A 26775-nucleotide genomic window follows, 5' to 3' on the forward strand; every position below is an offset into this window, starting at 1 on the left:
CAGTATTCAGACAAGAACCTTCTGTGTACAGTGTATCATGGACTTTTCGAACCATACTTACAGTATGGAGTGACTGTGTGGGGAAACTCAAACAAACAAGAGACAAAACGAGTGTTCACATTACAAAAAAAAGCAATTAGGACCATTGTAAGAAGAAAGACCTCTGAAACGTGCAGAAACTGTTTCAAGAATTTAGGTATCTTAACTTTTTCATCGTTGTATATATACAAAACAATAATGTACATCACAAAAGGTAGTGAGGACTGGATTACAAATGCTGGTGTACACACCCACAATATAAGAAGGAAGAATGAAGTACGGAGCATACCCACCGACTGGCAATGCTAGAAAAAGGACCCCAGTACTCTGGTATCAGACTACTAAGAAGTCTGCCCAAAAACCTGCAAGATAGTGTACTTCATAATGACTGTCCAAAAAAATTTAAAGGCTATCTCATTGAAAAAGAGTTTTACAGTGTTGCAGAATACTTATGCCATTAAATTTGTATATATTGTTACTCATTATCAGGGATATAAAAATGTAAGCTAAAGGTGTAGAAATTTCACATGGACATCATACTTTAATTCTATCAAATTCCACAAAAACAATGCATCATACAGATGATAAAACAAAAAAGAAAAGCAAGTTATGAACCACAAAGTATGTGCCAAGACTGTAGTTTTTCTGAGGCCAGCATAAAACCAGAGGACACTAGTGTTCAAGTTCATAGATGATGAAGGCTTGTACAAGGTGATTAGAAACAGTCTGAAAAGCTTGTAATGGTGTTTTAGTGCAGGTTGTGCTGAGAAATAATTGTTAAGAAAAAAATTCAATATGTTGTGCCACTTCAAAGTTAAATAGCATTGAGGTTAGCCAATCAAGGCATCATGCACGAAAATTCAAGCAGTCCACTAGTTACAATTAGTGTCAGTTGTTCCCAGAGTGCAGATGATAGTGAATGTGACTGCTCAGCCTTAGGTTTGGGTTTGATCCTTACTACCATCCCATTTCCAATTTTTGTAAAGCTCTCTAGTTTGGTTTGGGGAAACCAAATGAAGAACATATTTTGTGACACCATCTCTGTTGGGCCACTTGAATTTGCACATGCAACAGCCTGATTGGCTAACTTCAATACTAATTAACTAGGAAACAGTGCAACACACAGAATTTTTTCCTTAATAATTATTTCTCAGCACAACCTATCCTGGGACACCCTGCAAGCTTTTCAGACTGTTTCTGACCATCCTCTGTATATTATATTTGAACATGTTTTTGTATTTACATTTTTATACTTTTATATTATGCTGAAAAAATTAGAAAAATTGTCAATGTAATATGGCATCTGTTATACAGAGTGATTATAATTAAACTTCCAAGTACAAAAAGTTGTAGAAAAAAAAGGACCAGTGCTTGGAAAGATGTCAAATTTGAACGGAATATTATTAAAGGAGGATGAAATGTTATGGGAAAAAAAATTGAACAAAAATTTTACCACGATGTGTCACAGTAAGCAGCAGAATATGCAAAATAAAAGATGGGAGGTATATAGCTGTTCCCCAGTTCGTATCTGAGATGCTCTGCATGACTCTCAATGCAGGATCGTTTGCTGCTGGTAAAGCTCTTTTGTGACTGACCGTACGCCAGTAGTTCTGCAGAAACTTCAGGCACTCAAGGGTATGAAAAAAAGGTGCAGGTCCAATGTCTGCCAAGGATGTGGAGAATATGATTGCCAAATTCATAAAGATAGGTTTGCTTGAACTGCAGTTTGCAACAGGGAGGAAAACAATTGATCCAACATCAGTAGAAGGTGTGGCCACAACATTGCAGGAGGGGTCGAGAAGTGGTGTGAAAATATGCAGTGCACAGGGAATTGCCCAAACTCTGGACATGCCTTTGAGCATGGTGCATGAAATTCTTCGATACTTCCTGCATTGCTATACAAAATTACTCATGTTCAGGAGTTGTTTCATACTGACCTGGCAGTAAGACAAATGTTTGTTCTAGAATTTCTTACTTGTATGGAAGTGGACAGTGAATGACTATGGAACATTCTGTGGACAGATGAAGCCCATTTCCGCTTCTAAGGACGTGTCAGTACACAGAACTGCAGAATATGGCCAGTGGAAAATCTGCTCCCACATCAGCTGGCATCTCTTTATTCTGCAAAGTGAACAGTATGGTGCAGGTTGACAGCATTGTTTACATAGGACTGTATTTTTCTGAGGAGATGGGTTGTGGAGGTCCTGTTACTTGTACCATCACCGGCAAATTTCATTATGTCTCTAAGTTTGTCATCAAATATGTGAAGTCCAGGAATCCTACTCAGTTCACTAGAAAAACAATTCAAACAAATCATATTAATGAGTTTTATTACAAAAAATTAAAAGACAATACTTAAATCTGACAATTACACAGCTGTGTCACAAGCAAAGAGTGACATACAAAATAAGCAATTTCTTCAGTATAACAGTTCCCATGTCTGTGTTACATAGAGTGTACAAGCAAAGTAATGAGCACTGACGCTTCTATCCAGCCGCTGGTCGTGAAGTGGCTATTCAACTGGAGCATCACCAGTCAGTCACGGCACTTATGTCCTCTTCACATAGGGGCTGCTGTTGTCGTGTAGTCATCCTGGAGAGGGGTCAGTCAGCGTGTGACTGGCTGACGTCTTCTCACAGCCACCTCTTTTCTATCATTCCCAAATAGCATGCTGGTGCTTGACTTTATGCCGTTACATTGCTCCCCACCAAGGTGATGGACTGTCATTGTATATGGAGCACGAAAACAGTGGGGGAGGCAGCAGGGTGGACACACTAATGGACTGGAAGCTGTGGCTGCAGGGGACGTGAGACTTCCAGTCATACCCCACTATCTGGCCTGTGCACTGGTGGAAATGTCCCCCGGAAGACATCCAGAAGGGTACATGTCCACCTCCTGAGGCCCATACCACAATGTAGAAGGCGTTGGCTACTGCGGCATTTGTGGATCCAGCTCCATTGGTAGGACGAGAGCAGGCAGAGGAGGCAAAGGCTCCATCTGGATGGGGTTGTCCTGTGGTGTTGTGATGACACCCTCTGGCAGCTGCTGTGGCCACACTGTCCTCGGGATCTATGAATCTGGGGGAAGAGATACAGAAGGATAACCATGCACATGGCAGTGGCGAATTTTATTGTGATGTCGGTGCTGCAATCCGTCTGGGCCTGAAATGAGATACATGCATAGGCCAATTCGACAAAGGATCTCGCCTTGCACCCACCATCTGCTGCTCCTAAAAACCCCGTAAAACACAAAATCATGCAGTTCGAAGCGATACTTCCAGCCTTCTTTTGATTCTGATAAAATGTTCCACTTCACAGTTCGACTGTGGATGGAATGGTGCACTAGTTAGGTGCTGTATGCCATTGTGTTCACAGAATGATTCAAATTCATTTGATGTGAACTGAGAACCATTGTCCAACACTATGAGTTTAGGCAAATCTTCAAAGGAAACAATTGAGGACAACACCTAAAAAGTGCTATGTGACGTCGTTGAGTTCACTGGCACAGCAAAAGGAAACTTGCTATAAAAGTCAACCCAATCAACCAACGAGTGTTCCAAAAAGATCCCGCAAAGTCTATGTGCACACATTGCCATGATGATTGTGACTTAGGCCAAGCAGAAAACATTTGTGGCTGAGCAAACTGATTTTCAACACATGCATGGCACTGTGACATAATCTGTTCTATTTGGGTGTCCATACCCAGCCAAGTGCAGTGTCGACATACTAACTGTTTCATACAAACAATCCCCCAGTGTCCTTGGTGAAGTAACTGCAATACTACTTTTTGCAAAGCTTTGGGGATCAGCGCATGTGACTGTCCACAGTCATTTTGAACAAGAATCACTCCTTTCTGTATAGCGAAGCTATGCCGACATCAAAGTATCAGCGCGCTACTGCAATGAGTCAGGCCAAGATGTGTGAATATATTTTAGCAAAATGTTCAAATTTGAATGAGCTTCCATGGCCTGAGGAATTTTCCTATAATTCAGAGGAAAGGACTGAAGCAATTCAGAATTGTGAGCATTGATGTGACAACAAGATGCACCAGAAGCATCAAAGTCTGTATCAGGGTCAATCGGAAGATGTGAAAGTGCATTTGCATTACCATGTCGAGCTGTTGGACAATACACTCTCTCATATTGTTATTGAGACAACAACAAAGGCCATCTTTACAATTTTTGGACAGTTTGTACAGGAACCAGCTTCATAGGATAAAACGAGGACTGCAGTGGCTTGTGATCCATTTACTAAGTAGAATTTTCTGCCATACAAATAGTGGTGGAATTTGGTGACACCATACACAATAGCCAATCTTTCTCTATTTGTGAATAGTTACACTGAGATCTGGACAGCACTTTTGATGCAAAAGCAATATGCCTGTCTTTATCACCAAATCTGTGCAAAAGCACTGCACCATTTCCATAGCACTGCACCATTTCCATAAGCGGAAGCGTCAACTTGCAACACAACAGGTAGGTCAAGATAAAAGTTTACCAAGCAGTGATCACTGAGAAATACATCTTTATATTTTTTAAAAGTTTCTTGGCGCTCATCTATCCAAACAAAGGGGATGTTCTTATGATGAAATTGATGCAATGGAGCTGTGATTTGTGTAGCATTTGATATGAACTGAACATAATAGTTCATTTTCCCTAAGACTGACTGCAATTCTGTGATGTTGTGAGGAACTGGCAGGTCCTGTATGGATAACAAATGTGACTAAAGAGGATGTACACCTTGACTGTTTATGACATGACCAAGATACTGCAACTCAGGTTTAAAACTGTCACACTTGTCCAGTGTACACTCTAGTCCTGCATCAGATAACACACGAAACAAACTATACAAATTTTCAGTGTGTTCTTCAGGTGTATGACCTGCTACAACAGTATCATCCAAATAGTTTGAACAGTTTGGTACTTGAGCAGTCAGCTGTTCCAAATACTGTTGGAAAATGGTGGGTGCAGAAGCACTGCCAAAAGGCAAATGCAAATATTTAAACAAGCCCAAATGAATGCTCACGACACGTTTTGAGATGCTTCGTCTACTAGTATTTGAAGATAGGCATCGCACAAATCAATTTTTGAAAAGTGATGACCAGTGCCTAATCCATTCGTGAGATCCTCTGGGGTGGCAATGGATAATTATCAATCACAGTTTGTAGGATGACTGTAGATTTAAAGTCAACACAGAGGCGAATGTGAGCTGAATGTTTGGGGAGCAAAACCAGTGGACTTGCCCATTGACTAGCTTGTATGGGCGCAATAGCTCCACTATCTTGCAATTCTTTAAGTTCAGTGGACACTTTGTCCCATAATGCAATGGGAACAGTTCTGCCCAGCAAAATTTCGGCTGAGCATTGTCTTTCATAGTAATATGTGCAATAAAATAACAAAATTGTTAGCCTTGAATAAAGCTTCAGAAAAAGTTCAGGGAATTTTTTCAGCAAGCTACCTACACTGTCTTTGGCACTGAATGCAGTCATTGACAACAGTGTTTCCTGAATGTTAACACCAAAAAAATAAAATAAATCAAGGTCAAATATGTTCTCACAATCGCATGATTGTAGCACATGAAAGTCATAGTTTGCGTACACAAGTAATACATGGCAGGCAAAGTACATTTTCTGAGAACAGGGATGTCTTGTCTATTATAAGCTGTGAGGTGTGTGCTACTTTTAGAAAGGTGTGAGGAGCCTAACAGTTCATATGTGTCACGATTCAGCAATGTAACAGAGGCGCTCATGTCCAACTGAAATTTCACATGCTTCCCACTTATATGCAATTGAACAAAAAGTTTGTTGGACTGGCATAGCACTGAAGAAAGTGTTTGCTTGCTAGTTTTGCTAATGACTGCAGCAGGCTTTGAATACACTGCATTGATTACGTGAGTGGGCAGAATTCTTTTGTTTGTTCCGTTGCAAACATACGGATTGTACGTGACCTTTCTTGCTCCAAGTGCAACACTGTGCTTGTCTGGGTGGGCAGTCATGGCATTTGTGCCACGAATAGCACCGAAGGTATGACTTAATTCTATTTGCCAGGTTGGTTGGTTAGTTTAAAAGAGAGGAGAAGGACGAAACTGCTAGGTCATTGATCCCTTGTTCCAAATAAAACAATGCCACAAGAATGAGAATAAAACAAGCGAGACTGACAACACAAAACGAAGAGAAAGGAAAAACCACAAGGATGAACAAATGGCGACAAACACTTAAATGGACAAAAGGGGACAAGAAAACCACAGAAACACAATAAATAGGTAGAAGATATTAAAACGACAAAGCAGATTACGAGATGCCAGCCACTCTGCAGCACATTAAAACCTCCACCCTAAGAGCACTAGGGTGAAGGACACAGAGGGACAAAGGACATGCGCTAAAACTTAGATCAAATGATAAAACCCACCCTCAGGTATAAAAAGTATAATTAAATCACCAGATAAGGCATTGTCAGATAAAATAAGTGGCAACGAGTCCGGTAACTGAAGATTTCGTCACAGGGCAGTCAAAGTGGAAGAGTGCACCAGAATATGGGCCACTGTCAACCGGGTGCCACACTGACACTGAGGCAGGTCTTCACGGTGCAGGAGGTAGTTGTGCCCAAGCATGGCCCATGTGGAGCCAGCATAGAACCACAGAGTCCCTGTGAGAGGCCCGCATGGAGGACTGCCACACATTCGTAGTCTCCTTAATGACACACAGTTTGATGTGGTTACTAAGACTATGCCATTCCGTCTCCCAAAGCCGGAAAACCTGGTGGCACAAAAACAAATGCAGGTCAGTAATTGGAATGCCAATCTCCATAAGTGGTTTCCGTGTAGCCTGTTTGGCCAGCCTGTCAGCAAGTTCATTGCCTGTGATTCCGACATGTCCTGGGGTCCACACAAACACCACTGAACGACCAGACTGTTCCAGGGCATAGATGGACTCCTGCATGGTTGCTGCCAGAGGATGATGAGGTTAGCACTGGTCGATAGCTTGTAGGCTGCTCAAGGGGTCAGTACACAGAAGAAATGACTCCCCAGGGCCTGAACAGATGTGCTCAGGAACACGAGATATAGCCATAAGCTCTGTAGTGAAAACACTGCAGCCATTGGGCAAGGAATGCTGTTGAATATGTCCTCCATGGACATATGCAAAGCCGACATGACCATCGGTGTAAACCCCTTCGTGGCCTCGGTACATGTCAAGAATCGAGAGGAAGTGACAGCGGAGATCTGCGGGGTGAACTGAGTCCTATGGGCCATGCGAAAGGTCCAGGCAAAGCTGCGGCCTGGGTGTAAACCATGGAGATGTATGTGAATGGACCTTGGGTATAGGTGGTAAAGGCAAGGACTCCAGTTCAGACAGAAGGGATTGGACGCGAACTGCAATTGTAAGCCCTGACCTGGGCCGCCGATGTGGGAGATGAACCACCATTTGTGGGAAAAGGAGATGGTAATTTGGTTGAGCAGCAGAACTACAAACGTGTGCAACGTAACTGGCGAGCAGTTGCGCATGCCTGACCTGCAATAGAGGGACACCAGCCTCTGCCAGGACGCTGGTCACCAGACTCATCCTAAAAGCTCCCACCACTAGTCGAACGCCACAGTGGTGCACTGGCTCAAGTATACACAATGCTGAGGGCGCCACCAAATCATAAACCAGACTCCCATAGTCAAGGCAGAATTGAACAAGGGCTCTCAGAGCTGCAGCAGCATACAGTGATCTGCACCCCAGTTGGTGTTCCTCAGGCAGCGGAGGTGCCGCCAGCACTTCCGCTTAAGCTGGCGAAGGAGAGGAATCCAAGTTAATTAGGCGTCGAAAACCAGTCCTAAAAATTGATATGTCTCCACTACAGTGAGGGAATCATCAGTAAGTTAGAGTTCTGGTTCTGGATGAAAGGTACAACGCCGACAGAAGTGCATAAAACATGACTTTGTGGCTGAAAACTGGAAGCCATGGGCTAGAGTCCATGACTGTGCCTTGTAGATGGGTCCCTGTAGGCGCCTCTCAGCAACAACAGTACTGGATGGAGCAGTATGAAATGCAGAAGTCGTCTGCATACAGAGAGGGTGAGACGGATGGCCCTACAGCTGCTGCTAGACTGTTAATGGCCACTAAAAATAGAGATATACTCAATACAGAGACCTGCAGGACCCCATTCTCCAGGATATGGGGGGGGGGGGGGGGACTATGGGAGGCGCCAACTTGGACACGGAAAGTACGAAGCGACAGGAAATTCTGGATAAAAAACGGAAGCGGGCACCGGAGACACCACTCGCATAATTTGGCAAGGATATGATGTCGCCAGGTGGTGTCATATGCTTTTCGTAAATCAAAAAAGACGGTAACAAGGTACTGGCGTCTGGGGAAGGCTGTTCGGATGGCGGACTCGAGGGACACAAGATTATCAGTGGTACAGCGACCCAGGTGGAAACAGCCCTGGCATGAAACCAGTAGGCCACGTGACTCCAGGACCCAAACCAACCATCGACACACCACACATTCCAACAGCTTACAAAGAACATTGGTGAGGCTGATGGGCTGATAGCAGTCCAAATCAAGCAGGTTTTGGCCGGGTTCGGGGACTGGTATTATGGTGCTCTCCCGTCAGTGCAAGGGAAAGATGCCATCGCACCAGATCCAGTTGAAGATCACAAGATGTCGCTTGTAGTCAGATGAGAGATGTTTAATCATCTGACTGTGGATCTGATCTGGCCCCGGAACTGTGTCGGGGGAATGTGCAAGGGCACTGAGGAGCTCCCACTCTGTAAATGGGGTATTATTGGGTTCACTGTGGCGTGTAGTGAACAAGAGGACTTTCCCTTCCATCCATAGTTTGAGAGTGCAAAAGGCTGGGGAGGGGGAGGGTGTAATTCTCCAACGCAGAGGTACGAGCACAGCGCTCAGCAAAGCACTCAGCAATCGCGTTTATGTTGGTAGATAACACGCCATTTATGTTGACACCGGGAACACCTGTTTGGGTCTGGTACCCAAAAACTCGTTTGATCTTTTCCCAGACTTGGGAAGGTGACACTCCTGTTTCTGTCTTTTGATAAGCTGGAAAATGTGGGACCGAAGCCGTTTAAAGTCTATGATGTGCTCCAGGGAATGGTGTCGCTTATGCCTCTGTAGAGCTCTCTGACGCTCCTTAATTGCCTCAGCGACTTCTGGTGACCACCAATGGACTGTCTTTCGCCGGGGGCACCCTGAAGAACGAGGGATCATGTTTTCCGCCGCAGAAATGATCATTGTAGTTACCTGCTCAACCAACACATTGATGTTACCATGCGGGGGAGATTCAGCGGTGACAGCACAGGTGAAAGCATCCCCGTCTGCCTTGTTTAAAGGCCATCTGTGCAGGCATCTGTGGGCCTGACGCTGGAGCAGTGACAGGAAGATGGGGAAGTGGTCACTACAACACAACTCGTCATGTGCTCTCCAGTGGATAGATGGGAGAAGGCCAGGACTGCAAACCGAGAGATCAATGGCCAAATATGTGCCATGTGCCACACTGAAATGTTTGGGGGCACCTGTATTTAAAAGGCAGAGGTCGAGTTGTGACAGTAAATTTTTGACATCTCTGCCTTGACCAGCAAGCACAGTGCCACCCCACAAGGGGTTATGAGCGTTAAAATCTCCCAAAAGTAGGAAAGGCTTAGGGACTTGATGAATCGGTGCAGCCAATGCATTCAGGGGTACTGCACCATGTGGAGGAAGATATACGTCTCAGACAGTCATTTCCTGCGTCATCCTTATTCTGACAGCCACAGCTTCAGGAGGGATTTGAAGTGGCACAGGTTCACTGCATACTGAGTTCAGGACATAGACACAAACTCCACCTGACACTCTGTTATAGTCGCTATGGTTCTTGTAATGCTGGGGACCAGATTTCCTGGGGGGGGCATTGCAGAAAGCAGATGTAAAGCTTAAGAGTTGCTGTAGCTCAGCCAGGTGGTGGAAGAAACCGCTGCAATTCCAATGAAAGATGATTTTATAGTCAGGCTGGGAAGGCATGAAGAGCGCAAGGAGGCAGGTTATGTCTCAGGGTCACCTACTGCCACCAATCGTGTAATTGTAGCCATTGTGATGGTGGATGAGGTGTCAGTGAGATCCAGGTCCACAGGGGATGCTAAGATCTCCACTGCATCCTCAGATGCAGAATTGGTAGGGAGTGGTGGTGCTGCGGCCACCAGAGAGTCCTGTTTCTTAGCAAACTTCTTCTTAGTTTGCTTGCTGTCTCGCTTCCCTTTAGGAGTTTGCTGGAAAGCTGTCTCCAAAGCAGCTTTAGGCACGGAGGAAGACCATGAAGCTCTTCATTCAGCAGCTTTTGGCTCCTTGAGCCACTGGCGAGTGTCCATCGTGGCACTATTGGAGACCTTGGGAGAGAGGGCCCCAAGGGACCCCTTCTGCACAACACAAGAGGAGCCAAAGGAGGCTGTCGCTTCTCTGGCAGGGGGGAAGAGACCGATATCCCCTGCGTTCAGGGGGGCCTTGATCCCGAAGTAGGTGCTTTGGGAGCAATGGAGGAAGATTTGCCTCCTACCACAAAGGGGGCAGATGTATTCTGGTGGCTTAGCGGGCCCACTGTTCGTGGCACAGAGTGAGGAACCACTGGCACTTGGGATAGCAATGGTGATGTAGCTGCAGCATATGTTGACATCAGATGAATGGGGTGTAATCTTTCAAATTTACGTTAAGCCTCTGTGTAAGTCAACCGGTCCAGGGTCTTGTACTCCATAATTTTCCAGCCCTCTTGGAGTACTGGTCAGTCTGGTGAGCAGGGAGAGTGGTGCTCTCCACAGTTGATGAAAGTGGGAGGAGGCGCACATGGAGTACGTGGGTGCAGTGGACATCCGCAGTCTCGACATGTGGCACTGGAAGTGCAGCGGGAAGACATGTGCCTGAACTTCCAGCACTTAAAGCACTGCACAGGGGGAGGGGCAAATGGCTTAACATCACAGCAGTAAACCATCAACTTGACCTTTTCAGGCAATGAATCACCCTCAAAGGCCAAGATGAAGGCACCGGTAGCAACCCTGTTGTCTTTGGGTCCCCTGTAAATGTGCCAGGTGAAATGAACACCCCACCACTCTAAATTGATGTGGACTCATTGTCAGACTGCAAGAGGAGATCGCAATGGAAAATGATCCCGTGGACCATGTTGAGGCTTTTATGGGAAGTGATGGAAACAGGAATATCATCCAGCATGTCACAGGCGTGTAATACTCGGGATTGGGGTGGGGATGCTGTCTGATTCACAACTGCACTGTTTTGAACCTTGGACAGTGCTATCACTTCTCAAAACTTATCCTCAAGGTGTTCAATGAAAAATTGAGGCTTCATAGGTAGAAAGGAGTCCCCATCAGTTCTGCTCCAGACTAAAAACCGAGGCGAATATGGCTCTGTCCGTTCTGTAGCCCTACGTTCTTCCCATGATATAGTGAGGGAGGGAAACGGTTTAGGGTGATACCTGTTGGCACTGTACTCGATCCTGCCCTTCTCAGAGACTGCTGGGGCCATGCGGTCACCAGCAAGAAATGACTTAGTCCACTTCACTGGGGGTCATCCACCCTGATGCCACCCACTCTGATCAGGGGCTCTCCCCACACGCACCACCCAGCCACAGCAAAGGCCAACTGGCATGATGGCCATTGCCGGGAGTCCTGATGCCCCAGGAAGGCAGGCATCTACTCCTCAGCATACATAGGCATCAGCAGTGTGATCCCTCTGTTGTCAGAAGGCTACCACCAAATGGGTAAATGACAGCCCCACCACAATGGACTGGCTACCATGCTGGATATTGGGTGCAGAGAAATCCAATATTGTTACAGGGTGAAAGAGGACAGGAGACAATGGAAGAAGATGACATACTGCGGAAAGTGTCCACACCCAAATAGTTGAATCGCTGGTGGAGATGCAAAGCCATGACAAGAGATTCAGGAGATCGAATCTAAGGGCACTATGGATAACTCATGCACCACATAAGGCATCATTCCCCATATGGCCTGCACTTCTGTAGAATTTTGAAAGTGGCTGGTCAAACTATAGAAAGGGACCTCAACTCATAGGGCCGAAAAGTGTGAGACTCCTTTTAGTCACTTCTTACGACAGGTAGAAATACCTCGGGCCTATTCTAACCCCCAGACCCACAGGGGATCTATTAACCTGTTTAGAGAGCTGTTTACATGGCATGGTGCACATGAACTGTTTCTGCCTAAAGAGCCAGTCACGAGCAAGGGACGAGTCAACCTGGCTGCTCAAATTTATCGGCGAACATGGTACCTGAATCATACTCATCTTGTATTTGCATGTGTTGAAATGATGGATATGACTGTTTCAAAATCTGTTCTCTAAGTCTGACATCAGTTATATTGTACACGATTGCATCACATAACATAACATCAGAATATAAAGCACCACAAGCACATTTGAATTTGCATTTCTTCGTCATACCCATCAAATCTGTTACACACTGACGATAAGTTTTTTCTGACCTTTTCTTGTAATGAAAGAATGGTACCTAGCTGCCACTACATTCACTTGTTGGTCATAATAGTTAGAGAATCTACAACCTGATCATAGGAAAGTTTACTCAGAGTGGCATTAGGGAACAATTTCTGAATGAAGCAAAAAACTGCGCTTCCTACTGTTGGTAAAAAGTAATGTAGTTTCACAGTAACTGGTACTTTCGTCTCTGTGGCAATTTCAAAGCCACTGTAAATGCTCAATGCCTTATCAACACTTACCCTATGCCTCGACCTGAAGAATTGTTCACTAAACTTGCTGGAGGCCAGTATTTTTCTAAACTTGACCTGTCAGAAGCTTATCATCAACTTCCTCTCGACGCTGCTTCCCGGCAGTTTCTGGTCCTTAACACGCCTTTCGGCCTCTATCAATACCAACGATTGCCATTCGGGGTTGCCAGCGCCCCTGCTTTCTTTCAGCGATTCTTGGAACAATTATTGCTCACTATCCTTGGGTGTATAAATTACCAGGACGACATTGTTGTCACTGGCTCCACCACTGACGAACATCTTCAAAATCTCTGCACACTTTTTCATGTCTTACAGACAGCCGGTCTTAAGTGTAATCTTCAGAAATCAAAATTTTTTCAGGCATCTATCAAGTACTTGGGGTTTCAACTCTCTCGGGATGGTATTCATCCGCTTCAGCAAACTGTCGCTGCGATCGATGCCTTTCCTCGTCCTACATCTGTTAAGGAACTGCAGGCCTTCTTGGGGAAAATAGCATACTATCACAGGTTTTCATCGTCTGCTGCTTCGGTGGCTCAGCCGTTGCATTGCCTGTTGCATAAAAACATGCCTTTTCACTGGTCCTCGCCATGCGATGCGGCTTCCCAGAAATTGAAGACTATGCTATGACTTATCGACCTGGCCAACGTCTTGTTCTTGCCACGGACGCCTCTCAATACGGGGTTGGTGCAGTCCTTGCGCACTGTTTTTCTGACGGTTCTGAACAACCCATTGCTTATGCCTCCAAAATGCTCACGGATGCCCAACAAAAGTATTCTCAAATTGAAAAAGAAGCTTTGGCCATTATTTATGCTCTTCATAAGTTTGGTGTTTTTCTCTATGGATCCAAATTTCATCTTGTTACGGATTACAAACCACTTGTTTCCTTGTTTCATCCATCAACATCACTTCCCGACAAGGCTGCACACCGCCTCCAGCGTTAGGCTCTTTACTTGTCTCGTTGTAATTATGAGATTCATTTCCGGTCGACGGCTCAACATGCGAATGCTGATGCACTGTCTCGCCTTCCCATGGGTCCTGATCTGGCATTTGATAGGGACGAACTTTTGTGTTTCCACCTGAATGTTGCCAAGCAGCGGGTTGTGGACGGATTCCCCATCACTGGGGACCGGCTGGCGGCTGCTACGGGTTCTGACCTTACCCTCTCCTGGGTTTTACGCTGTATTCAGAAGGGTTGGCCAGATCGTCCATCCGCTAAGACTTCTGATCTTGTGGAACTACCACACTTTGCGTTACCGCCTCACGGCTAGGGATGGTGTTATCCTCCTTTCCACCGAAAATGCTTCTCCGTGAGTTGTGGTACCTGCGTCTTTGCATGCTTCGGTCTTGCGCCTCCTTCACCAAGGGCACTGGGGTGTCTCTCACAGAAAATTTCTGGCGCGCCGTCATGTGTACTGGCCCAGCATCGACTCTGAAATTGCACAGATGGTCGCTGCCTGCGGCCCTTGTGAGTCACAGGCTGCCACCCTGAAGTCATCTTTGTCACTGTGGCCTTCGCCTGAGAAGCCCTGGGAGCGTATTCATGCTGACTTCGTGGGACCTTTTTTAGGTACACCTACTCTAACTTTCCTTTCATTGTCCGTTGCACATCGCCTACCACCGCAGCAACCACCAATGCCCTAGCTCGCATTTTCTCTTTGGAAGGCCTACCCTCTACTCTTGTCACTGATAATGGTCCACAATTTGCCTCTTCCGATTTTTCGGATTTTTGTGCCCGTCATGGTGTCATGCATGTCACGGCCCCTCCGTTCCATCCACAGTCATACAGTGAGGCTGAACGACTGTTCGCACATTTAAAGCTCAGATGAGGAAACTCCTGACTTCTTCTGCTGCTGATGATGCCCTTCTCCAATTTCTGGCTTCTTACCGTTTCACCCCCATGGGCGACCACAGCCCGGCTGAGCTCTTACACGGCCGACAGCCCTGCACGCTACTTCATCTTCTGCGGTCTTCCACTTCACGTCTGCGGGTGCCTTTGCTTGACCGGTTCACCGCCAGCTACCTTGTATGGGTACGGGGATATGGCAGGCGGCCAAAATGGAGTCCTGGCTGCATCTTACGACACTGTGGCCGACGCCTGTATGAAATCCAGACAGACATGGGTGTTGCAGTGCGTCATTCGGACCAGCTTCAGCCTCGTGTGCCGACGACGCCTGTTCCGGATGCCACTACACCACCTTCGGCTCGGGATCCTGGAATCTCTCATTGCTCACAACGCAGTCCTCTCACCATCATATCGGTGCCAGCACAAGAACTGACGCCAACAGGAGACGTGCCCATGCAGGAACCAGATGACCATCATCTGTCGGAGCAACGCTACTCGCCTCCTTCTTCCACGGACACGGACACATCACCCATGTCTCCTGTTATAACAACCGGACTTGCCGCAATGGGCAGATTGGTGCACGGGGCCCCAGCAGATTCGACCCCCACGTCTCCTGTCATCTCGACCCGTTATCATCACGGACACTTCCGTCCGTACGGGAAGCCTCCTCCTCAAGAATTTACGGCCGGTCAAACAACACCTATGTACGTTAGCAATCTACAGGCCACCTCCATCAAGACCTGTGCAAAAACTTCGAAGGGGGGAAAGTGTTGTGACTCGCCGATCTTTCAAAGTGCCACCGTGCAGTTACGCGCCTCCTCTACACACGGTGCTGTCTGCCAGCCATGCAGCAGCAGTGGCACCTAAGCGGCCAGCCAGCCAGCGGCCACTAGACTCGGACTCAGTTTATGATTTGACTGTTAAAGTGACACACGTCTTACTCTGTTTACTTGAGCTGTGACTTTCATGTATTGTGTCGTCCTTGAAATATATTTGTTCAACTTGAAGTTATAACACGACCCCTCACATGGTTCCATTGCTAGCAGTTATCTTTGCAGACATGTACAGCTGTGCCTGCTGTAATGAAAGAAGCGATGATTGACATAGATCAGCATACGAATCCTCTTCTGCTAATCACTCCTTATTCACAGTGTCTTCATCTAAACTTGTGTCATGTACATAATCATCATCTTCGTCAGTGAAGTCAATTTCCAATTCAACTTCATAATTTTCTTTGTTTTCCACTTACTGTGTCTAATGTTTGCTGTAATCTGTCATTCTAACCACATATGTGTAATGCAAACATGGAATATTACTTTAGTATGATTGACTGCTTTAATACTACCTATGTATATATTGTTTACTGACACACTCTATACCCTCATGAGTTTGTCACAGTTGGATCAATGAAGTAAGAAATAAATAAATAAGAGATGTAACACTTTTTCATCAGAAAGTCTACGCTGATGACACATGTTCGAAAACGTGCTTTGTGGACAAAAAAGATATAAACTATGGTTGACTGGAATTTCCATGTGCCAAATTGCAATACTGAGAGGCAAATGCGCAGCATGACTGCTGACTGTTGCCACTCCATTGTTGGATGATCTACATACATTAAAAAAGGAAATTACAGTGGGTTCGAATTGACCCCATCCGCCATTCTAGGTATATCGAATGAAATGTTGAAAAAAACATAAATATTCTGCAAATCCTAATACATGACTGCAAAGAGGAGAAAAAAATTAGGAAAATTCATTTGATTTTGTTAATGAAGTAAATAAATCAGATACGACAATGAAGGAAAAAATATGACAGATGTCTTTTGACCACTTCCACTGTTTTACTGTCAAATGTCACACTTGAGAGCGGTGATACACATTGCACAGTACAGTTGGTTTAATGTGGAACTCACACCATAGTTATCATATTGCAATTCTTCTGTAATTTGTAGCTGAATCCATTTACGTTATGACATTTTCAGCACCATATAGTGGGAAAATTTTCATAAATTTTTATTGTTTCCATCACATTTCTGTAATAACTTCAAGTTGAACAAATATATTTCAAGGAAGACGCAATACATGAAAGTCACAGATCAAGTAAACAGAGTAAGACGTGTGTACACTTTAACAGTCAAATCATAACTGAGTCCAAATCTAGCGGTCGCTGGCTGGTTGGCCGCTTAGGTGGCGCTGCTGCTGCATGGCTGGCAGACAGTGCCGCATGTAGAGGACATGCGTAACTGCGTGGCAGCACTTTGAAAGATGCAACAGGAGATGCAATGGCTGAGCCACCGAAGCAGCAGATGGTGAAAACCTGTGATAGTATGCTATTTTCCCCAAGAAGGCTTGCAGTTCCTTAACAGATGTAGGGCAAGGAAGAGCATCGATCGCATTGACAGTTTGCTGAAGTGGATGAATACCATCCCGAGAGAGTTGAAACCCCAAGTACGTGATAGATGCCTGAAAAAATTTTGATTTCTGAAGATTACACTTAAGACCGGCTGTCTGTAAGACATGAAAAAGTGTGCGGAGATTTTGAAGATGTTCGTCAGTGGTGGAGCCAGTGACAACAATGTCGTCCTGGTAATTTATACACCCAGGGATAGTGAGCAATAATTGTTCCAAGAATCGCTGAAAGAAAGCAGGGGCGCTGGCAACCCCGAATGGCAATCGTTGGTATTGATAGAGGCCGAAAGGCATGTTAAGGACCAGAAACTGCCGGGAAGCAGCGTCGAGAGGAAGTTGATGATAAGCTTCTGACCGGTCAAGTTTAGAAAAATACTGGCCTCCAGCAAGTTTAGTGAACAATTCTTCAGGTCGAGGCATAGGGTAAGTGTCGATAAAGGCGTTGAGCATTTACAGTGGCTTTGAAATCACCACAGAGACGAATATCACCATTTGGCTTAGCAACGAAAATGACAGGAGAGGACCACTCACTGGAAGTGACAGGAAGCAAGACCCCTGAAGCAGTGAGACAATCCAGCTCCCGTTTGACCTGATCACGAAGGGCCACAGGAATGGGTCAAGCCCGAAAAAACTTAGGCCGAGCAGTGGGTTTGAGAGTGATATGAGCTTCAAAGTCGTTTGCATGGCCTAACCCAGGACAAAAAAGGGACGACAATGTTGTCAACAAGGAATCCAGTTGAGAATAAGGAATAGCATCAGAGATGATATTGACAGAGTCATCTATGGAGAACCCAAAAACATGAAAGGCATCGAAACCAAAAAGATTCTCCACGTTACTATGGTCGACCACAAATATGGGAACAGTGCGAACGACAGATTTGTAAGATACCTCAGCATCAAATTGTCCCAAGAGAGAAATCTTCTGTTTATTGTAAGTCCGTAATTGCCTACTGACAGGTGACAGGATTGGAGAACCCAACTGAAGATACGTCTGAGAATTGATGATAGTGGCAGCAGAACCAGTATCCACCTGCATGCGAATAATCTTGACCAAGTATTTGGACAGTGAGGAATAACTTCCCTGAAAGGGAAGAAGTACAATTGACAGACAACACAGAATCAGAATCAGTGTCATGTTCATGAACATCATATATGCGGTCGGATTTGCAAACGGATGACACATGACCCCTTTTTTTTGCATTTGTGACACACGGCCCAACATTGTGGACAATCTTCTCGTGAATGTTTCGTAAAACACCACGGACATGAAGGAAGTTGCCGTGGGTTTTGCTGTAGTTTCTTAGAGGTTTGTTTATGGTTAGGCCGAGGCTGCGCTTGGGAGTGTACTGTGGCCACGTCGGCCGGCGGGGACACGCCACACGCTTCGTCAACAGTGCACAGAGGTTGTATTCCCCCGACGTCACCCCAGGCCTCTATTTGCGCTCCAGCAATGCGAGGAATTTCAAAAGACTGAGCGATGGATAGGACTTCATCTAGAGTCAGATTTGCCAACTGAAGGCACGTTGCCAAACTTCTATGTCGGGCGCCGATCGGATAATAGCATCCCGTACCATGGAATTGGCGTAGGACTCTTTGTGAACTTCAGTAACAAATTGACACTTTCTACTGAGGCCGTGAAGTTCAGCAACCCAAGCGCGATAGGATTGATTTGGTTGTTTTTGACAACAATAAAAGGCAACACGAGAGGCTACCACATGCGTATGCTTTTGAAAATAGGCAGACAGAAGTGAGCACATTTCAGCAAAGGACAAAGACGCAGGATCTTTCAAAGGAGCCGATTGCGACAACAACCGATACATTTGAAGTGAAATCCATTAAAGGAACAGGTACTTACAAGTTTGTTCGTCCGTGACATGAAATGCCAAGAAGTGCTGTCAAAGACGTTTTTCGTAATCAGACCAGTCTGCCGCCGTCTCGTCGTAAGGAGGAAAAGTAGGTAGAGACAACGGCGAGAGACGCCCTGCATTTGATGCCGCGACGAAATCACGAATCGCATTTGTGAGAAGCGTTTGCTGTTCTATAAGACCTAGCAATAGTTGCTCTAAAGTAGCCATGGAAACATGTGGATCAACGATGGAAAAGAAAAATCACTACCTCATCACCAATTGTAATAACTTCAAGTTGAACAAATATATTTCAAGGAAGACGCAATACATGAAAGTCACAGATAAAGTAAACAGAGTAAGACTGAGTCCAAATCTAGTGGTCGCTGGCTGGTTGGCCGCTTAGGTGGCGCTGCTGCTGCATGGCTGGCAGACAGCACCACATGTAGAGGACGCGCGTAACTGCGCGGTGGCACTTTGAAAGATCAGTGAGTCACAACAATTTCCCATTTCTTTGATAATATTCCATTCAAATTTGACATCGTTCTGAGTAGCTATTCTTTTTTTATGGCATTTTGAACCTGGAACTTTAATTATAATCACCCTGTCGTATGAAAATAAACATAAGTTTGATATGACCTGCTGATGACAAAAAGGGAAGAGGACATATACTTTCATAGGGCCAATCCACAGAACAACTTATAGGAAGCTACAGTGAGCATACTGTTACCTTCTCATAAACATGTATAATGAGTGAAATTGTTTGCAAATCTGTGATGAGGAGAACAAGTAAGACATGATGTTCATCACTTTATTAATAAAGGTATTACCTAACCAGGTAGCTGAGCATATTAAAGCAGCCCTTCTGGGATGTGAGGTGGTGAGCTTGATCCAGATTTAATCTGACTTGTGGATTAATGATGAGGGCTGCTGAGTTGGCCAGACAGGATGTGGTTTTTAGACTGTTTCCCACATCGGATTAATGATGAGGGCTGCTGAGTTGGCCAGACAGGATGTGGTTTTTAGACTGTTTCCCACATCCAACGAGGTAAATGCTGGTCTGGTATGCACATTCTGCCTCAGCTACATGCTATGCAAACTTTTAGCAAACATTCTTACACTTGAACATAAATCTAGATGCAGGTGGTAGGTGGGGTACACCAATTCTATCTTGGTGGGGGGGGGGGGGGGGGGGGGGGGGGGGGCATTTGGAAGGGCATCTGGCCAACACTTACCACTAACATTCCTCAAACACTTATAAATACTGACCCTGTAGAAGAAATGGGAAAAGGGAAAAGAAGAAGAACAAGAAAAGTAAAGCTATTAACCCTTTAGCAGCTCTCTTGTAAGTAAGTTAATCCTTTTTTGTGGATGGTGTAAACACTCTCCACAGGAGTGTTGCAATACATCTCTTTGAGACAAATGCAAGGAGATTTTACCTGCATTTGTATCCTCGCTCCTTCCATATGGATCTCGATCCTGTTCGTGTTCAACGGTAACACTGGAACAATCTTATTAATGTAGTCTAGGTATCATTCTCCCATTTACTTTGTGCTTAGGAACCTGTTGCAGTTGGGGGAGGAATTTGCAGAACTCTTAAGAGATTTCTGGGAAACATCTAAAGCCATTCAACTTGTATTTATTGAACTGTGTTCAGCATATGGTAAAACCTCAATTCTGCAATTGGACAATTTATGCCCTGGTCTCTTTGAAGTACCTTTCTACAATTTTAAGCTCTTTCATAGTTGACTGTTTATTTCTAGATGGGAACACACTGTTTTATATCATTCATGTGATAGTGGAGGAATTTGCACAGTTTTACTTTGCTCAACATTTTATTGGAGGAGACAGAGTTCTTTCAATGGATACATTTTTTGTTAGTACATGTACACATTTTACTACTCAATCCAGAACACTCTGTATTGCTGAATTCAATGTGGAAGACTGTACCTTATAATTCCTTTTCATGTGCACTTTATATTTGATAGGTAAGTTTTACCTCTTTTATCTTCTGCCTTACAATATAAAACAACTATCCAATTAAAACCACTATCTCTACTTTACACTGTTAATTACTTGGACAGTTAAAACAAGTAAGCTACGTTCTCTTCTATATTTATGTAGGAATATACTATATTTACTTGAAGCTGCATGTCAAGACAATATGGTCACTGAGCTAGAACAGTTTGTCGTAATACAAGCACAGAAGAAACAGGCACAAACAGATGACACACAAAATTAATATGAAGGGAAAAAGTGCAAGTACTAAGACTGGTTGCTTACAGGCAGAATAGAATAAAATGCAAAAGAATGAATGGGAGATCGAAATAGTAGTAATTGTTCCCTGTCACTCAAGGAGAAGGAAGGCTAATGTAAAACAAGGAGATGATATAAATAAGAAAAAAGAAATGAAGATTAGGTTTTAACATCCCATTGATGACCATAAAGAAGGATAATGTCTGGGGAAGAAACAGAAAGTATGAAGACGAAAACATAAGAAAGAATTCTGTAAAAATTCAGATGGCAGTAATCACATCAGCAAAGAGTCTAAAATACAGTATGCATCTGCAAAACATTTTAAAAATGTAGGAAACCTCAAGTACGCAGCTGGGATGTTCAACAGAAAGTAAGCAATTCAGTAGACATGAGAGGAGGTCTGAAGGAAGAAGCGCAGACGGAAATATGGAAGCGTCTGATCCCGCCCGTCTGCTTTGACCCATGACGTCACAAATATGGCGGAAACGACCATAAACCACGATTCCAATATGGCGCATATAAAGTAGTTACGTACACATTATGAGGACGAAAATACATCGAAAAGCAAACATACACACGTTCCACAAAAAGTCTGACACTAACGGGACAGGCGCGGGAAATAGGGGGTTTCTGGGTGGGGACAAACTAAATATAAACAAATTTAGACACCCACCCCCATACAAAACCACACAAAACGAGGAAAAAAACCAACATCACAAAACTCCCCAAATACCACTAAACACAATATTATCTGGAATCGGACACTTCCCTTGACCTATATAGCTCAACAGCAGCTCCCGATCTCATAAATTAGGACCTAACACTTCCCTTGACCTATCTAGCTCAAAAACATCTCCCAATACCAAAACCAACATTCCCAGCCACACATTGGGATCGAACACTTCCCTTGACCTGTTATCCTTACAACATCTCCACATACAGCCGTCCCTAGTCTGAGACGCCGGAACTTTAAGTAAGCCTCATTTCTTCATAGCATACCGAACACTTCACGACTTCATCCAAAAATCCGAATAGTTGAAGAAATTTTATTAGAGACAACGCACTGTCCCCCATCGTAGCTGACAACCAAAAACTGTTGACCCTGTCAGTCATATCCATACCTACCAAAGACATAAAAAAGCAATTTACCAAAGTTCACACGACGCCACACTCGCAAACTAAACCAGAAACATCACCTAACACACCACCAGAGAGCACCACTGATCGCATCAAAACAACACCTACAAACACGCCACTCTCACTAACTAAATTCCGCGCCATCGTGACGTCATACACAACAACAGCCTTACGTCACAGGTCAAAGCCGACGGGTGGGATCGGACGCTTCGGTCGACTCGTGTAGACTGGTAAATCATGATTCATGGAGTTACAAATTTCTTGATAGTAATTAAAGCACCGATTGTATGAGACAGCATGGCACATTAGTAAGAATGCATCACTTGCTGACAAGATAGAAGAGGACAAACCATTCCATCCAACTAAATGTCAAAAAACTAATTGAGACTCTTGCTGTCTCAGAGTAATGCTTGTAGTATGTGTGACTACATACTGGTGTGACTGTGCTATAAAGAGTAGTTTATAAACAAAAGTGAAATTTTATAAACTTTATTTATTTGTGTAGTCAGACCACATTGGACTACTGCAGCATTGGAAGACCTAGTGACAGGAACAACCAAATGAAAAAACAATTGATACAGTTGGTTACTGGAAAACAGTCATCTAATTTGGTTGTAGTTTCACGTGTCAGCAGAATTATTCATTCATTATTTTGAGCAAAACTACTCTATGTGAGCAAACAAATGAAAACAATTTAATCAGTCGGTTGTAGCTTTACGAATTGATTGGACTAAACATTCAGTCTTTTGAGTGAAACCAGTATGTGGGAGCAACCAAATGAAAACCGTCAATGCAGACCAGCATATTCAGTTCTGAGCAGACACATTCAATCAATTTGCCATTGTTAAAGCATTATTGTTGTGTTGTACCCTGATGGAGGTTGCAACATACATACATGAATCCCTCAGTTAGACAGCAAGTGGTGTGGGATTTTTCAGATCCACCAATGCTTTGGCACACTAGAGGCTTCATGCAAAGGAATAAGTTGACAACAGGGTTCAGGGTTTAGCTGAGGTTTATCAGGTCTCTATGGTTGGAGACAGCATACAAACTCGGGTATAAGGCTAGGGAGGTACAAATGAAGAAATGAGCTTCTGGTTTGGTACCTTGGTCTGATTTTATTGCTTCTTCCTGAGCTTACGTGAACATGCTGAAGAGCACAGTCACTGGGTCACAATTTTAATGAGTGGAGAACATAGATGAGGCTTACTAGACACTCAAATTACTAGAACAAAGAGCCTGCCTGCCCTATCACTTAGACTAGAATCATGAAAGGGAGCCAGTTTCTTATTGCTCAAATTGAACCCTCAGGTCCTGCATACATCACACTGTAAATGACAATAGTCATAGCTACAAGTAAGCCATGATAGACAAACTACCCACAGGTATGTACAGGCAAGAATGCAAGTCTTTCTTAGGGGACAAGCTTAATTGAATACACGTATTTCCCTTGCATAATTCTCTGCTGTCAGTTGATGGTCACCCAAGACTCATCTGCTGTCAGGAACTCTTGAATCAACTCCGTCCTGCTCGTCAACTGGTGGCAGCTTTATACTGTGTTGTGGTTGTTTGCTTATAGATGGTACGTGATCATGTCACATTTTTACCCACAATTTGCAACCAGCCAGCTTGAAATTATTGGTTTCTTAATGCTCGTCACCTCATACTGATATCGCTAAAGTTTCAAGCACTGTACATCTCTGCCTAGATTTCCAGACTGTAATTGTTAAAATTGTTACCAAGATGACTTTTTTGCTGGCAATCCTTTCATGATTTAGTCATTACTCATTTCTTAATGCTTGTGACCTCATATTTGTCTGGTGAAAGCATTAAGCCCGATACATCTCCATCTAGGTTTCCAGGCTTTCCTTGTTAAAATTCTTACCCAGACGACTTATTATATTTTTGTTGATCATCCCTCTATGAGTCGGTTATTACAGTTAACTGAACTCTGTTATTGCCTCACACACACACACACACACACACACAGGATTGAACTTTTACAAGCTTTCGGGGCCAGTGGCTCCATTTTCTGGCAGAAGAGTTGAAGAGGAAGGGAGAGGGGTGAAGGAAAAGGACTGCAGAGATGTAGGGAAACGGGTATAGTTCAGAAAAGTCACCCAGAACCTCGGGTCAGGGTAGACTTACAGGACATGATGAGAAAGAAACATTGATTGTTGGGGACTGTAACGGGCAAGATTTGAAAATCTGGGAGCTTAAAGATGGAAGACAGGGTAATACACAAGACAGAGGTTACTACAAAAACATCATGCATGCCTTAACAAAAGTGAAAAGCTAAGTGCTTTGTATGTAACAGAGGTGGCAGGCAGGACAGCAAAAAATAAACAAGCCGGAAGATGTAGAAAACTAAAATGGAGTGAAGAAAGGACAAGTTAAAGGAAAGAAATGCTGAGATGGAAGGCATTAATGTAAATTAAGGCCAGGTGGGTTGCGACAACCAAGGACATGTACTGCTAGTTCCCACCTGTGGAGTTCTGAGAAACTGGTACCTGTGTGGTGCAACAGGCACAGAGATCACGACTGTCATGTTGTACAGCACACTCTGCAACAGGATATTGTTTGTTGCCTGTATACACCCTCTGCCTGTGTCTATTCATCCTGACTGATAACTGGGTAGTAGTCATGCCACTGTGTAAGGCTGAAGAGTGTTTAAACAACATCTGGTATATGACATGTGTTGTTTCACAGGTGGCTCGCCCTGTGATAGTATATTTTTGCCAGTTACATGGTGGGAATAGGTGGTGGTAGGAGGGTGCATAGGGCAAATCCTGCAGTGGGGACAGTCACAGGAGTAGGAGCCACAGGGTAGGGAGATGAGTGCAGAAGGAGCATAGGGTCTGACAAGGATATTGCGGAGACCAGGTGACGAAAAGCTATTCTAGGTGTGGCTGGCAAAATCTCACACAGAATGGATCACACTTCAGTCCATGATTTTAGGAAGTCATGGCCTTGGCGAAGAAGCTGATTGATACATTCAAGACCAGGATAATACTGGGTGACAAGTGGAGTGTCCCAAAGTGTGACATACAGTATTTGCAAGGATGATTCATATTATGAAACTATATTAACTAAAAAAATTCAAAGAAAATTAATTAATGATGACATTTTTCTTGCTAAGAAAATACTTCCAATAAGTTACAGTATATGGTTCAAAAGCAAGTGAGTAAATCACTAAACAATTAAAAAAATGTGTCTTATATGATTTGTCCTCATGTCACCTCAGCATTACCAAAATAGAATTATCGGTGGTGGGTGTAAACCAACAGGAAAAAGAGAAGAGCTTCAATAAATTTAAACAGAAAAGTAATTGTTAATTTATTTAAACATAGATTTATAATGTAGTACCAATTACTAAGCTCTTTTAAAAAGTCCCAATTGATTGAAAGTAGAATGAAAAAGTCATATCCATCTTTGGTTTGCAGCTCCTTGTATTGGCCATGTTTGCAGTTAACATTTTTGGGATTTGAGGTCCGCCTGTTACGCAAAACACCGTTTTTCTCAGTACCCAAACATGTTTCGGCACCACTGTGCCATCATCTGTGGGTTTTCGTTTTTATTTATTCTGCAATGTGAACATTTTTGTTACATGATTATAAAATTAAGTGCATTTTTAGTTCAAACAACAGATCGTTTCTTTTTGTAAATACCTTTACATTTGGTGAGCATGAATTTACTGGACCACTCTTGTGTTAATTATTACAGGTAGCTTGTCATCTGCAACCAAACGATGTTGATGAGAAAGTTTTTTGCTGAGAGTTAACCTATATTCCAGAGTGTAATTTAGTTTTTCGCACCTATTTTCGTATTTAGTTACGTTTTCGTGAGACAAGCACTTCCATTCTCCGCATCATGCTCAGATGTTGTGATGCATACGTAACTCTAGCAAGTATTTTCCACAAATTACGTAGTAAAACGCTTTTCACTACACCAGAACACTGTGATTGTGATTTGTTGTGTGTCCCAGCCCAGTCAGTGTTCATTTGTTTACCAGAGAGTTTGGCGCCAAATTTGAATTTTATTTGCATTTTATCTTTGTGTGGGTTTCTTAGCTGTGCTTGTTGTCTTTTATATGGTATTCCTATTTGTGTGCAAATGGTGCGTCTTTGCAGATTTTAGTGTATTTATTAAAGTTCCTTTTAATGTGTTAAATAGTGTGCCCTTGCAGAGTGTAGTGTATTCGTTTAAGACCTGTTTTCCTTCCACTATTGCCTTCTTTATATGGAAGTTTTCCTCAATGGTCAGTTTGCTGTATAGGCTGTGGCTGGGTTTTAGTATTCTAAGTCTGTTTCTATTGTGGTTGGGTGGTGGTTGTTGTTGGCTATAAGGTGGTCAGCAAATGTGCTATGGGAGCTGTTGCTTTTTAAAGCTCTGAGATGTTCTGAATATCTTGTTTTGAAGTTTCTGCATGTTTGTCCTATGTATACTGACTGGCAAGTGTTGCATGTGAGTTCATATATTCCTGACCTGTTAAATTTATCCAGGAG

The 26775-nt window shown here is 43.9% G+C and overlaps 1 long non-coding RNA gene across 3 annotated transcripts; it reads right to left on the reverse strand.

Annotated features, from left to right (window-relative positions):
• Positions 1 to 2352: 2352 nt before the first annotated feature.
• Positions 2353 to 26159, reverse strand: LOC124554837. 3 transcript variants are annotated; one of them, XR_006968469.1, is made up of 2 exons: positions 26106 to 26159; positions 2353 to 3116 (listed from the first exon to the last, which is right to left on the reverse strand). It is a non-coding gene; the product is annotated as an uncharacterized LOC124554837 (long non-coding RNA). The 3 variants fall into 3 exon arrangements; XR_006968467.1 differs by lacking the exon at positions 26106 to 26159 and adding an exon at positions 25939 to 25986; XR_006968468.1 differs by lacking the exon at positions 26106 to 26159 and adding an exon at positions 25637 to 25804.
• Positions 26160 to 26775: the final 616 nt, after the last annotated feature.

Source organism: Schistocerca americana, chromosome X (genome assembly GCF_021461395.2).
Source record: "Schistocerca americana isolate TAMUIC-IGC-003095 chromosome X, iqSchAmer2.1, whole genome shotgun sequence".
In the NCBI taxonomy this organism is placed as follows: domain Eukaryota; kingdom Metazoa; phylum Arthropoda; class Insecta; order Orthoptera; family Acrididae; genus Schistocerca; species Schistocerca americana.